Raw genomic sequence first — 13,891 nt, 5'->3', positions numbered from 1 at the left:
GCGAGTATATTTTGCATACAAACATACCACACACATACACACACATATATGTACATAAAAAGAAAGAAAAGAAAAAAAAAAAGAATTCTTCAAACGAAATATCTCTTTTCAACGAAAAGAAGGAACAGCTTAAGAACGATCACTAATGGTGAACTCCACGTTGAAATGCTTTTTCTCTTACGAAAGGATAATAGGACTCTCAAACGTTTAAAGGATAATCGAATATCGAATAGAAGAGACTTTCGCGTTTACTAACGAGATACGTTCGAGGATTCTTTAAGATTTGTCCTGTCTTGCTCACTCTCTCTCTCTCTCTCTCTCTCTCTCACTTTTTTTCTTTTTCTTTTTCTCTTTGTAGATTTTTTTCTTTGTGGGCCACGGGCCAACTTACGATAGGTCGACTACAATAATAGAGGCTACCGATGCGGTTGACCCGGTAACCTAATACGTGAATACTCCTACACCAATGGGACCTTTCTCGTAAAAATGATGGAAAATATAATGTTGCAAGGGGTGTCGTCGAGATGTAGGCCGCGTGCACGTTGCATCGCGAAAACGCTGGGCGGTGGCTCGTTCTTTCTCGAGATTACTTACATCTCGACGAATCGAGAAAAGTATAGGGAGTAAAAGGGGAAAAAAAAAGAAGAAGAAAAAGAAGAAGAAGAAGGAGAAGGAAAGAAAAAAGAAAAAGAATCAGAACACGATGTCGTATAAGAATTAAAGACACGGAAAAACGGCTTTATGAAACGTTTCCTTCACTCTTTTTTCTTGAATAAAGTTACGTTGAGGAAAGTCGAATAAAAAGCAATTTGTTATTTCGCAACGATTTCAATTATCTTACATCCGCTTGTAAGTGTTCTAACTTGTATAAAATTAAGATGGAATAATTATAGGTAGATATACTTTTTGAGTCGTAGAAAAGAAGGAAAATATTTTAATATCATTAAATTCGAAATGTTGAAGAAATACACGAGAGAGTTGTATGCAAGTTCGTCGTACGTTACTTGAATAAAAAAAGAACAAGAGAAAAAAAAAAGGAAAAAAAAAACAAACAAACAAACAAACAAACAAACGGAAAGAATAAAAGAATGAAAAAGAAGAGAGAACAAAATATAGAAATAAACGAGAAACAGGGAAAAGAGAAAGAACTTTTAAAATCGAAAGAAAAACGAAAATACGAAGATTTTCAGGAAGGGGAGTATCAAAAGGATGTGGTAAAACGTTATCAAGGAAACGCGAGAAGACACTTCGCGTCGTGAAAGCTCAAGGGAATCGAGGCAAAGTTCGATCGTCGACCCCTTCCAATTAATCTTCTTAGACGTAATTAGCCGAGCTACTGGGATCGCTCCGATTAAAAACGTTCGTTCTTGTTGGCTACAATATCCGCTTTCAGCTGGATTATATAGATTCGAGGAAAGGGGGGCCTCGTTATGCGGAAAATGCGAACTCTACTCTTTTAATATGAACGACGTACTCATAACATTTTCCCCTTTGCGCTTGAGACAATCAATATCGAAGCTCATCGAGTTTCATCGCACGTTTTCTTCATAAATCTTGACGAGTAAATGATAAAAAGAGAGAGAAAGAGAGAGAGAGAGAAAGAGAGAGAGAAAAGAAAAGCGATATATGTATATATATATATATAAAAAAAAAGAAAAAAAAATGTCTGTAGTCGATAGAAGCAAAGCAATGTTTTTTATTCGGTTCGTCGAGCTTCGCTCACTTTAATTGTTAACATTCGTCTTTTTTTTTTGGTTTTTTGTTTTTTTATCCTCTTTTTCTATTTACTATTTCTTTTCTCCTTTATTTTTTGTTTCTGTTTTCTCTTTCCGTTTTTCCTTTTCTTTTCTTTCTTTTTTCTCCTTTTTAAAGCACCGTCCGTAACAACGTTTCCATCTAATCACTTCCCTACATCTTTTCGTATCGTCGCGTGTGTCTACGTTCGATCGCGATGTTTTATTCACTCTTCCTTTGAATATTTAGTGTTTGCATTTCCTCTCTTTCTCTCTTTCTCTCTCTCTTTCTCTCGTTTTTTTTTTGCTATCTCTCTCGAACTCGCAGTACTACCGTCCAACCGTTTTCAACGATCGACCCTAATTCGTAAACGCGATAAGCACAAGCGTACTCGAGAACGTCACGCGTTATCTCTTCCATTTTGAGCTTTACGAGCGTACGATCTTCTCACTCTCTCTGTCTCTGTCTCTCTCTCTCTCTCTCTCTCTCTCTCTTTCTCTTTTTATCTATCTACCTATCTGTCTATCTATCTATCTATCTATCTATCTATATCTGTGTATATGTATATATATATATATGAATGTATATATATTTTTCTCTTTAAACAGTCACACTAACGTTATATCAATGAAATATTATTAACGAAGTTGTACGATATATCAGAGTAGTCATCTATATTAGTCTAGTTCGAACGAGACGAACTATAGAAATTTAATGAACGTTATTTATATACATATATATATGTATATACGTGTATGTGTATGTGTATATATATATATTTTTTTTTCTGTTAGAATATATATGAGATAAAAATAGAAAGAGAAGGAGAGTCTTTGCTTTCGAATATATACCATCATTTAAATCGCTTGTTATTAATAAATTATTATGAAAAAATGTAATAATGCAAAGTTGTATCTTTGGAAGGATTAAGTACAATGATTCGATTTCTTTTTTTATTATGTCATCTTTTTAATATAAAGATTACCATATAAAATAATTATATAATATAATTATATATATATAGAGAGAAATAATAATAAAGGTTAACGTTTATGATATATATATATATATATATATATATATATATATATATATAAAATGTATATTCCGTATATAAATGTATATATGTGTATACGTAGGTTTATATGATGTTATTAAACTGTTGGATATTTTTGGTAGAAACGAAGGCAGAAGGTCGAACGAGGTACCAAACCCCTTTCGTCCCAGCTAGTATCGAAAATGTAATTTGCCTTGGCACGGGCCAGACATTAATTAGTCTTTCTCGTGGAAAATCTCATTAACAATTCAGCTGGTATCCAGTGTGGCTCACATAAAAGTATGATTAATGCTGTGCCAGTGGCCACTACGCCATAGAACGTTTCTATGCCCGGCCCGGCACGGTTTCTCGTTCCTTTCTACGAACGACAAATAAGACCGTGTAACAATTCGTTTATACGCTTTGTTATGATACAGAAATAGAAAGAGAGAGAGAGAGAGAGAGAGAGAGAGAAAGCTTGTGAATATATAGGGCGTGCCATTTATACTGATATACCTAAATATTTATCTAACATTGATTGCCATGAAAAAAATGTTACTTCTTTTTTGAATTATCAATATCACGCTTTTGTGATATCCGAATATGTTTCTTTAAATGGAACAATATGTATTGTATATATATTTTCTTCTTTGTTGTCATAGTATGACAGCTAAAAAAAAAAAAAAGGAAACCTCCAAATTCTGTGGATACCATCTTTTTTTGACTTGATATAAAAAAAAAAAAAAAAAAAAAATTGGAAAAAATCTTACACGCCTCAATCCAAGTGACGTATTTTCGAGATCACGATTGCCGATTAACAGTTCCACGAATCGTAACAAATGTTTGAAACGATCTCTTTCGTATATCAGATATTTTTCTTTTTTAACGTTTTACGATAAGTAATGAAGGATAAGGAAAAAATTTTTTGATAAAAAAAGAAATATTAATACCGTTGATTAAGATATGAAAATTCTCCGAGATGACTTATCGACCAATCCGATATTACAATTTTTTTCGTCTCTTCGAATAAAATCAAACCCTAATATTTCGAGGGTTGATATTTGTAATGTATATAAGACCCCCCTATATACATTATTTATTCTTTAGATCTTATATCTTGCTTTCTAATGAATTTTTCAAACGATTCGTTCCTCTTGAATCTTATTTATTAACATATTTTTTCTTTTCTTTTTGAGTTACTCCTTAGACCATAGTCTAAATTTATTTAATATTTCTAATTTATATAAGAACATTATATACATGTGTATGTGTGTGTATATATATATAATTCTTACAATCCCTCTATCCTATAGATCACAATTCTTTCATGATCCCGTTCAAATTCATGTCTCTTCTATTTCTTTTTTTTTTTCTTTTTTGGGCGGTCTACAAAGAGATACGATGGTCAAAGACGATTTACGATTTAGCATACGTTGATCGATCGATAAATCGTTGGAAAATTTCGAAGAACGTAAGACGCACCCCACTGTGCTGTTATGAAGTATGTGGCGCATAGTTGCATAAGTATGTTCCCCCTTGCTGCGGGCATAGTTGCACCGAAAGCGTCGGAATAAATCAGAATATCTAATTTGTAGTAAATCAAGCTCCCTAACTGGCCGTGCTAGCGATATTGCACCGTTTATATACGCGTCGACGATTTATCGTGACGTACCTTAATTAGATTCATCGAAGATAGTATCGCGAAATAAAAGAGGAGTAAGTATACGGGTATGTACAACGTACATACATGGTACATGCGTCTTGTAATCTCTTCGAGAAAGATACGGAAACAATGGATGAGATAATCTCGTCTTTGGAGAAGGATCGATTAGAACTAAATATAAATCGATCGATATTACATCGATCGTGGAACGATTAATTAATATATAAAAGTGCATAAATATCATACGTTTGATATATCAAATTAAAACGATTGAAATATTCAAGGAGAATGAGAATTATGATAATAATATCTATCTATCGTAAATATTGATCGTCGAATAAAATCTTATATTGTTTAAAATTACACGATAATCGATCTCGTTATACATACATACATACATATATATATATATATATAAATACGTAAGGATAAATTATGTGTCTTATATATTTCAAATTTCGAACGACAGAAATAATTTCTTCTCACGATTTTCCTCATTAAAGATTTCCTCAGATTTCCGAAAATTACCGGCTTCCTTTTACAACACGTCGTTTCTCAATTATACGAGTTTTCGAATCAAGAAACACAATACCTTTCCATTCGACTCTTGGCAAAGTCGAATATACTTCAAAGAAACGACGAATCGTCATTACCTACTCGACAAACGTAATAATAACATATTCGCACGTATAATACGCTCGATTAAACCGTCTGTATTCTACGATGCATACTATACGACGATCGTTATAAGCTTGCCAGAGGGTAGTAAGGAGAGAAAGGAATAATATTGTCTTAGAATGGTATTGTTACAAGGAGAGACGTATCGAACAAGCCGGATTACTTCGGTGAATCGTAGTACTTTCACGATACATCGATAACATTGATTTACGTTCATTGAGAAAAAGAGAAAAAGAGAGAGAGAGAGAGAGAGAAATAGAGTAAAACATTATTCATTTTTAATTCAAAGGAAACCTCATTTGTCCGAGCAATATCGTAGAGAGCAAACTAACGAGCATAGATTTTCGTTCACGAGAGGTTTAGGATATATCATTCCCATGATTGATATTAGTTATTTATATTTTAGAAAATAAGGTATAGCAAGTTCGTTCGAACGAATAAAAGAATAAGAATAAAAGAACGAAGAATGGTGAATGAACGATGCGAGATCTTTGAAAGGTAGATAGGCAAGTACATACTATACAACCTTAGCAAAATAGCCAACGTCGAGATTTCAGAGTGTAGAGAGTCCGTACGTGTAATAGGCCTCTTCAGTTAGGACAAGGACGTGGACGAGGATAGGTACCGATGTCGCGACTAAGATGACAACGTTTACTTCCCTTTACCTATGCCAGTTTTCTTCTCGAGAACCCTCCTTCGCCAACTGCGAGAATCTCTTTAACAAGATACACTTATCTCCCACGATTCCACATTTTTTTTTTCATTCGCTGACTTAGACTCAGATTTTCATTATTTCTTCTATCTATTTCTATTCGTTATTCTTTTATATCGTTTTATACACAAAGACAAGTAATTAGAAACCTTTTTGCTCTCTCTCTCTCTCTCTCTCTCTCTCTCTCTCTCTCTCTCTCTCTTTGAAACTCTCTCTTGTCACTCTTTTTTGAAAAATATTACGAATATTTAATTTTCATTGAAGATTCGTAAACTCCTCGTTTTCTAATTCGTATTTAACGCGTAACATGGGCCAATATATCAGCGGGCAATAGTTGAGGAAAGACGAGTGGTAAGGTTTTTCGAAGTATTTTTCGTCGAATGAAAAGATCCAGAGCATCCCTTTGGACTTGGTGCACGCTTCAGTGAGCTCCCTGAGCTTGTCCCGACAAAATCCAATCTAGTTAAAACCACCCGCATCCACTTCCGTTAGCGACACGTAATATTCGGAACACGTTGGTAACGTTGATAGTGTCTGCGTCTGGGTTTACGTGTATGTTTGTATATATGTGACGATGGTACGTGTGTTCGTTCGTTCGCTTACGTGTGTGTATGAGAGAAAGAGAGAGAAGGAGAGAGAGAGAGAAGGAGAGAGAGAGAAAGAGAGAGAAAGAGAGAGAGAGAGAGAAAAAGATCGCACGCCACCACTGTCAAGCAATTTTCGGATAAAAGAGATACGCTTCTGGTAAATATAATCGCACGAGAGATATTTCAGTGCAGTGGAAATGACGAGGTCAAGATGAAAAGCGTCCTCGTGTAGAGGAAATCTCTATGGATGGGATTCATCCCGTTTATAACACGAAACGACGTTACCAGATTAAAACTGTCTTCGTGTCTAACGATCTTTCTACTATGGTAATAATCATAAATAATAACAAAGACATTCCCCTAGAAATGTCTTCTTTTGCTTTCGTCAAAATGTGAAATACCGAGTTTATAAGAAATACGAAGTTAAACGTCCGTAAAGAGAAGATAAAGAGAGAGAGAGAGAGAGAAAGAGAGAGAGAGAGAGAGAGCAACACTGTTGAGCATCATAAACTTCCGTAGCGATGTATTATCATGCCTGACTTCCTCTACGATCCAACAGTAGAGTATAAAAAAGTCAATATCCTATGGCACCGGACGTAGATCTTAAATGTCACCGTTCTCATAAAGATCGCTGGCCCAGAAGAGTAACGTGTGTGTGTGTGTGTATATATATATACATCAATGAACTTATGTATATAATATGTACATATATACGCATAAGTTCTTCTCGCAAAAAGGGCGAAGCTTTATTCTTGGATAGCAGCGATAATCGATGAAGATAAAAAAAAAAAAAGGAAAAAAAAAAATAAATTACACATAGAACCTTCGAGAGGAGGAAAGGAATATAAAATTCCCTTTTTCTTTTTTGTTTTTCATTTTCATTTTTTTTTTCCTTATTTTTTGTCGCAAAAGAGAAAGGATGAAAGAGAGAGAAAGAGAGAGAGAGAGAGAGAGAAAGTAACTCCGTCGATAAGTAGAATCTCTGTTCTGCGATCGACGCGCGACATTATTCAATTCGTGGGAGTAACTCCGTTCTCTCTTGTACATATATACATATACCTATATATATACATACATATATATATATATATATATATATATATATATACACGGTGCGCGCGCGGTATTACGTCCGTGATTAGGAAAGTTGTCAACTTGATTAAACGATCCTGCCTCGGCAGAAGTTCCTTCAAAGCGGGTAATCGTGCGAGGTGTCTGAAACGCCGCCCTTACCCTCAAGCCTTGCTCGGAACCTTTCTCGTCCTCCCAGGAAGTACGTCCGAAAGTTTCTTTAGAGAGCTAACGTTGACCCGGAATGGTGGGACAGTAGGCGTGCGTCGTTTTAACGAAGGATAGTCAGAGAGAAATTTTGTTTAAAAGAGTTAAACAAATGGTCAATTAGCAATCAATTTATTCGTTGATTAATCAAACAATAAGTTAAACTGTACGTTACATATATGTACTACAAGTACAACATATTCAACTATAGCGATTATATATGCAAAACGTTACTTTAACCTCCTCCCTTTCTCTTTCTCTCTCTTTCTCTATTTATATCTCTCCATATCTCTATTCCTCTGTGCGTTTATGTTCCTACACGCTTTCCGGTTGAACGAGATAGCTTCGCGGCATCCTCGAGAATTGCCGCGAGTCGTTTATTAAACCGCGGGAACGCGCGACTATAAATTGCCGCGCAATTTCCCTCCCGAAAACTTAGTCAATTTCCCGCTCGCATATGAACCATTCGCGGCTGCTATATTTACGCGCGTACGTGCTTATTCAGTAACGGGAGGTACTGAAAGGAGAAATCGCCGGATATGCGCCTTCCCTTTCTATTTTTCTTCCGCTTCTCGTTTTATTATTACTATTATTTTCTTTCCCCCCCCCCGTTTTTTTTTCTTTCCCCTCCTTTCTTTTTTCCTTCTTTTTATTCATTTATTTATTTCCATTCGATTCGATTCGATTCGATTCGATTCGATTCGATTTTATTTTATTTTATTTTATTTCATTTTACTACTTTTCTTTTTTCCTTTTCCTTTTTTTTTTCCCCTTTCTTCTTCTTTTTTCCTCTTTCTCTTTCTCTCTTCCTCAGCTCGATTCATCGTTTTCATCATGCGCTTGCCCTTATATTTTTTACTACGACTTTCGCATTACGAAATTGCGACGAACGAGAATTCCCACCACCCCTCCCCCTTCCCACCCCCTTTTGAAAATGGAACGAACAAGCGGAAAGGGAAAAATATCGTGGGTGTCAAATGAACTCCGATATTTCGTCGTCGAAGCTTTCTCGCCGTTCGTTCGATCTCCGGACAGTTTTATATTCGAGTTTATTTCTCTTCTTCCATCTTTTCTCTTCTTCTCTATCTGTCTGTCTGTCTGTCTTGTCTGTCTGTCTGTCTGTCTGTCTGTCTGTCTGTCTGTCTTTTTTTTTCTTTCTTCTTTTTCATCCTAACGTAAAAGAAAAAGAAAAAAAAAAAGAAAGTAAATAGTAAAACTAAAAACGAAATGTAACGTAGGTTATAATCTCGGTTTGACACGTTAAAACATGCGGATTATTAACCATTAATGGTAAGTTAAAAAGAAAAAGAAAGAGAAAAAGGAATGAAAGAAACTTTGTGATATCAGCTTAAACGTCATATATGTCCCGAGAAGATAATAATAAAAGATTTTCTATCTACCTTTAACGCGGACTTACCAAATATATGAAAATATTCTCTGTTGAAATAAAATGTCAAACAGAAAGGGAAAAAGAAAGACAGAGAAGCACAGAGAGAGAGAGAGAGAGAGAGAGAAAGATACAAAAAAAAGTTTTAACGCTATAGCTGTCTCGTTGAATGCTGTAAATTTTCCCCAGAGAATGCTTTCATACGAGCATAAGTACCTATAAAACAAAAATATTTATGTCGTTTCTATTTAAATGACTCGTGTTGCATACAAAACATACATACGCACACAAATATATAATATATAATATTTATGTATATATATATATATATATATATATATATATATATATATATATATCACTCTATATCTCTCTCCTTTTACAAAGTAGAAAATGTCCGGTGACTTGCAAACGACATTGTGTTTTGATGTACAATGTACATACACATGTAGATATATATCGACGCATTTTCGAAGATCGAATTTCGACAACGTCATCGCCAGGACTCTCGTTCACCACAACGTTTGAAAGTTCAATCAACGTGGAAGCCCCACGAAACGAGCTTCGATCCGCTTTTCATGCTGTATCGTAATACGCAGACGCACTTTCTCTTTCTCTCTTTCTCTCTCTCTCTCTCTCTTTCTCTGAAAATACATTTCGGATTCCTCTTACACTATCCTAGTCGAAGAAATCTGAACGACTGTCCTTCTACACGGAGATTACCTACTGGGCACACCATTATCCTTGCTTTCGTTTGTTCAAAGAGCAAAGGGCTTTCCATCCGTTCGTTCGTTCGTTCGTTCGTTCGTTCTCCCTTTCATTTCCTATGCAGCAGCAACGTGAACGTCAAAAACGTTAAGGACATCATCCACCTCGTTTCTTCTCATTTTTCTTCCGATAGAAAAGGAGATCGACGATGATGATGACGACGACGACGACGACAATAGATACGCGTCGTATAGAAAAATTTCTTCGAAAGAAATAAACAACGATTGAAGTTTCTTTTATAACTTCATATCGTATTTCTATGTATTATTAGGATAGAAATATGATTTATAGTCGGATTTATTTATTTTTGTTATTTTTCTTTTCTTTTCTTTTTTATTCTTTTTTTGTTTTGTTTTGTTTTGTTTCTATACGAATATTTTATTGTTCCTTTTCTCTCTCTATCTCTCTCTATCTCTCTCTCTCTCTCTCTTTTTCTGTCGTGCGCAAATCTTTCGCTTTATCGTTTTTTTCTCTCCTCCTTGTTTTTTTTTTTTTGCTCTCTTTTATTTACTCTTTTTACGTAAATTCTATTTTTATGATGGAACCACTCTTTCGATAAAATACTTTTGTTTCTTATTTTTACAGTGGACAGTACGCGTTAACAAAAAAGTATTTGATTGGAAATATTTGAAAGATCCTTTAGAAAGTCCGTAAATATTCCCACCTCTCTGACAGAATTTTATTGGCCGACTACGAACATTCCATACAGTAAACTCATTGAATCTCACGTTAAAGCCAGTTAATAAAAAGCCATTTAACCAGCCGATAGTTATTGACTAACTGTATATATATATATATATATATATTATATATATATATATATACACACATATATAAATCAATGTGAGTGTATATGTATGTGTATATATATATATTCGACTGAAAGTCCATGATTCGAGTCGAAATGAGAATCTACCTTTACCAATACAATGGCGAGATTTATAGAAACGAAAATTAACAATCAATTCGTCGAGGCCGCGAGCTCGTTATCTTAATGGATTCGTTGAGTATTGAACAGAAGAGGGGATAGAGGAGAGAGAGAGAGAGAGAGAGAAATGATAGAAGCGAGGGCGATACTACAAGGTCAGGATCGTAACGTCGACTTCGAAACCAATATATCTGATTGGCCACGACGTGGTCGAATGATTTCTGTTGATGAACCTGCCGCCCGAGGGACATTTTCCAAGTTAGAACGCAACGTTGCTGCAACGTTCGAGGTTAATGCGAGAAGTCGTAACACAACGGTATCTACGAGTAAACTAAAATCCATCGAAATTGTTATTTCAACCTGGATTTCTCCGTGATTAAAAAAATAAAAGAATAAAAGGTTAAAAAAAAGAATGAAAGAAAAAGAAAGAGAGAGAGAGAGAGAGAGAGAGAGAGAAATAGATAGATAAAAAAATAATTATGAAATAAAATCGATGGAAAAGCAACCTCGAGATGATCTGATACAGATATTAGCTAAATGCTTTTAGTTCGAGATACTGCCTTTTAGATCTATACATGGGTATTTATGGATCACAAAGAGAAGTTATAGGATAGATTGAGGAAGATAGTTAAGGGAAGCATTTGAAACAGTTAGAAACGGTGTTAGTCGTTTCCCTTGTCAATAGTTAGTCAAGAGAGAAATAGAGAGAGAAATAGAGAAAGAGAGAGAGAGAGAACGTGGTAATCTCGAATACTAGATTGTTTCCTATATTCAGAATAATCGAGACGCGCCGTGTAATCCTACCGCTTCGAGGAGGATGAGAACTCAGGATAACCGGATAGACCGATTTGGATATATATCCGGTACAATTAAATCCGATCTTCTTCCTTTCTCCCATATCTCTATCTTTGTCTCTTGTATGATCCGATGATCAAGAAGAGGAATGAAGGAACGTGAACGTTTCACGTACTAGTACTTTAAGTGTCCCATCGAAGATTTAATCGGAATAATCGTCGTAATGACTTCGATGATAAGGTAACACGGTGTAAGGGTAACTTCGAGAGTAGGCTCGCTCGATTAACGAGCGATAACGTAATGAAGTAAGTAGTAGTCGACGGGTGGCGAACCGTTTCATGGCCTAAAGTTAGCGTAACGTCGTTTCGTCGCGTAATAATTTCCTTGAGGGTTCGAAACATAATATATATATATATATATACATTTTATATATATGTGTGTGTGTGTGTGTATATATATATGTAGTTAAATACGAAATATAGGTATATGTACTTACATAAATGTATATATGTACCTGAAGCGTAGCATCATGGAAGGTTCTCCATATACATATCTAATATAACACCTACAATTTGTACCCGAAATGACTTTACTATTTCGAGAGATAATCGAAAATGTCACAGGTTAATATAAAATGTTCTGGTTAATCTGTTTCTTTTTATTTATTTATTTATTTTTTTTTATTTATTATTTATTTATTTCTTTTTTATTTTTTTTTATCGAAGCAGTTTTGTAATGCGACATATAAAAGGATTAATTTAAAGGTTGTTCTTTATATGATGACCTTGAGCAAAGTGGAGTAACGTCAAAGTAGAAGAAGAAAGCCAAAGACGTTTATAGAAAAAGTAAAATTTAATTATAAGTTATGTTTATATAGTAAAGTTTAATTAGTTTCGATATAAAATATTTACTTTGAAAGATATTCGAAATGTATCTCATTAACTTTCATAATTTTTACACGATCTTCTCATAATACACAGAGAATCTGGAATGAAAGATATCCTATGTATTTTTCCGTTGCTCTAATCGTGATTAACAATATAAAAAAGAATCATTAATTGAAAGTCTCCAGAATATCTATCGATATGATGTTAATAGAGAATAAATTCACGAACACCTCGTAAATTAAGAATTAATAGCGAAACGTTTAAAATTCAAGCGTTACTGCTCGTTCAGAGATCGTTTAAAGTCTAACAAATTCGTATCATCCAGAATTAATATTTTTATAAACTACAATATCGTAGAAATAAAAATAACACACATCGATTCATTTAACTCGTTAACCGAAGAGATTTTAGGATCGGCGAACGGTGGATATATTACGAAATTTATTATGAATAAAAATAAATTGATACGTATGGATAAAGAGGAAACTTTGAATTAACGAAGAGCGTAAAATAAAACATCGGAAAGTACAATGTTCTCTTTTAATGAGAGTTTAAAAGGAAGGATATAAAAAGAAAATAAAAGAAAAAAAAAAGAAACAAGAAAACATAAAAAAAATAAAGAGAGCACGTAATATCGTTGATCTTAAAATATCGAAAAAATAAAAAGTTTGTATCGATCAGAACTTTTTGCAATTTTGGTAACTTTTGCTTTTTTTCTAACATTAAAAAGAAGAAAATTTTTTAAACGCCGCAGTAAGATAAAACATTCTATATATATATATATATCGAATATAATTTCATTTAGAATATAATTATATATATATAAAATATATATAAATATAGAATATATATACACATAGCTAAGAGGGTAGCATGGACAGTTGAAAAGGTAAAATGGCAAAGATGAAAAAGTAGAAAGAGAAAAGGGGATAGATTGAAGAGTTTCACTAGAATCCACTAGAAATCCATCCGGAGGATGATATAACTCGACGAAACGCCCCAGGAAATGCAGGATACTTTGGAAATCGAGAGGATACTGGAGGACACTCCCCATTGGATTCTGTGAATGTCTCCATTTCGATTTAACTTACTGCACGGGTACTCGCAAGTTGATTAGTTGTCGCTCTGCGCAACGGTTAAGGAGAAAATGAAATGCCAGTTCACAGAGTTTACGAGATTATTGGTTTCCTCTCGTTGATCTTCGCTATCTAACGATTCTATGATACCGATTGGAATGTAGAATAGTCTCTTAATAAAACGCACTGAGAGTTTACGAACGAGAGAAAAAGTTAAAACGCAAGGAAGAGAAAGGAAGAAGGAAAATAAAAAGAAGCTAATTTATTGAGCGAGTCGAAAGTAATATAGTAAATTAAATACCGTTGGCATTTTATGTAACGGGTGAGACGTTTGACTTGAACACGGTTAAATATCTTTCCCC

The 13,891-nt window shown here is 34.4% G+C and overlaps 1 protein-coding gene across 9 annotated transcripts in view; it reads right to left on the bottom strand.

Moving 5' to 3' along the window:
- LOC127065699 (neurexin-1) overlaps window positions 1-13,891 on the bottom strand; it is a 287,672-nt gene that overhangs the window by 149,292 nt on the left and 124,489 nt on the right. The gene's annotated exons all lie outside the window — the stretch shown is intronic.

Source organism: Vespula vulgaris, chromosome 8 (assembly GCF_905475345.1).
Source record: "Vespula vulgaris chromosome 8, iyVesVulg1.1, whole genome shotgun sequence".
NCBI lineage: Eukaryota > Metazoa > Arthropoda > Insecta > Hymenoptera > Vespidae > Vespula > Vespula vulgaris.
This window is presented reverse-complemented; position numbering and strand designations above follow the sequence as displayed.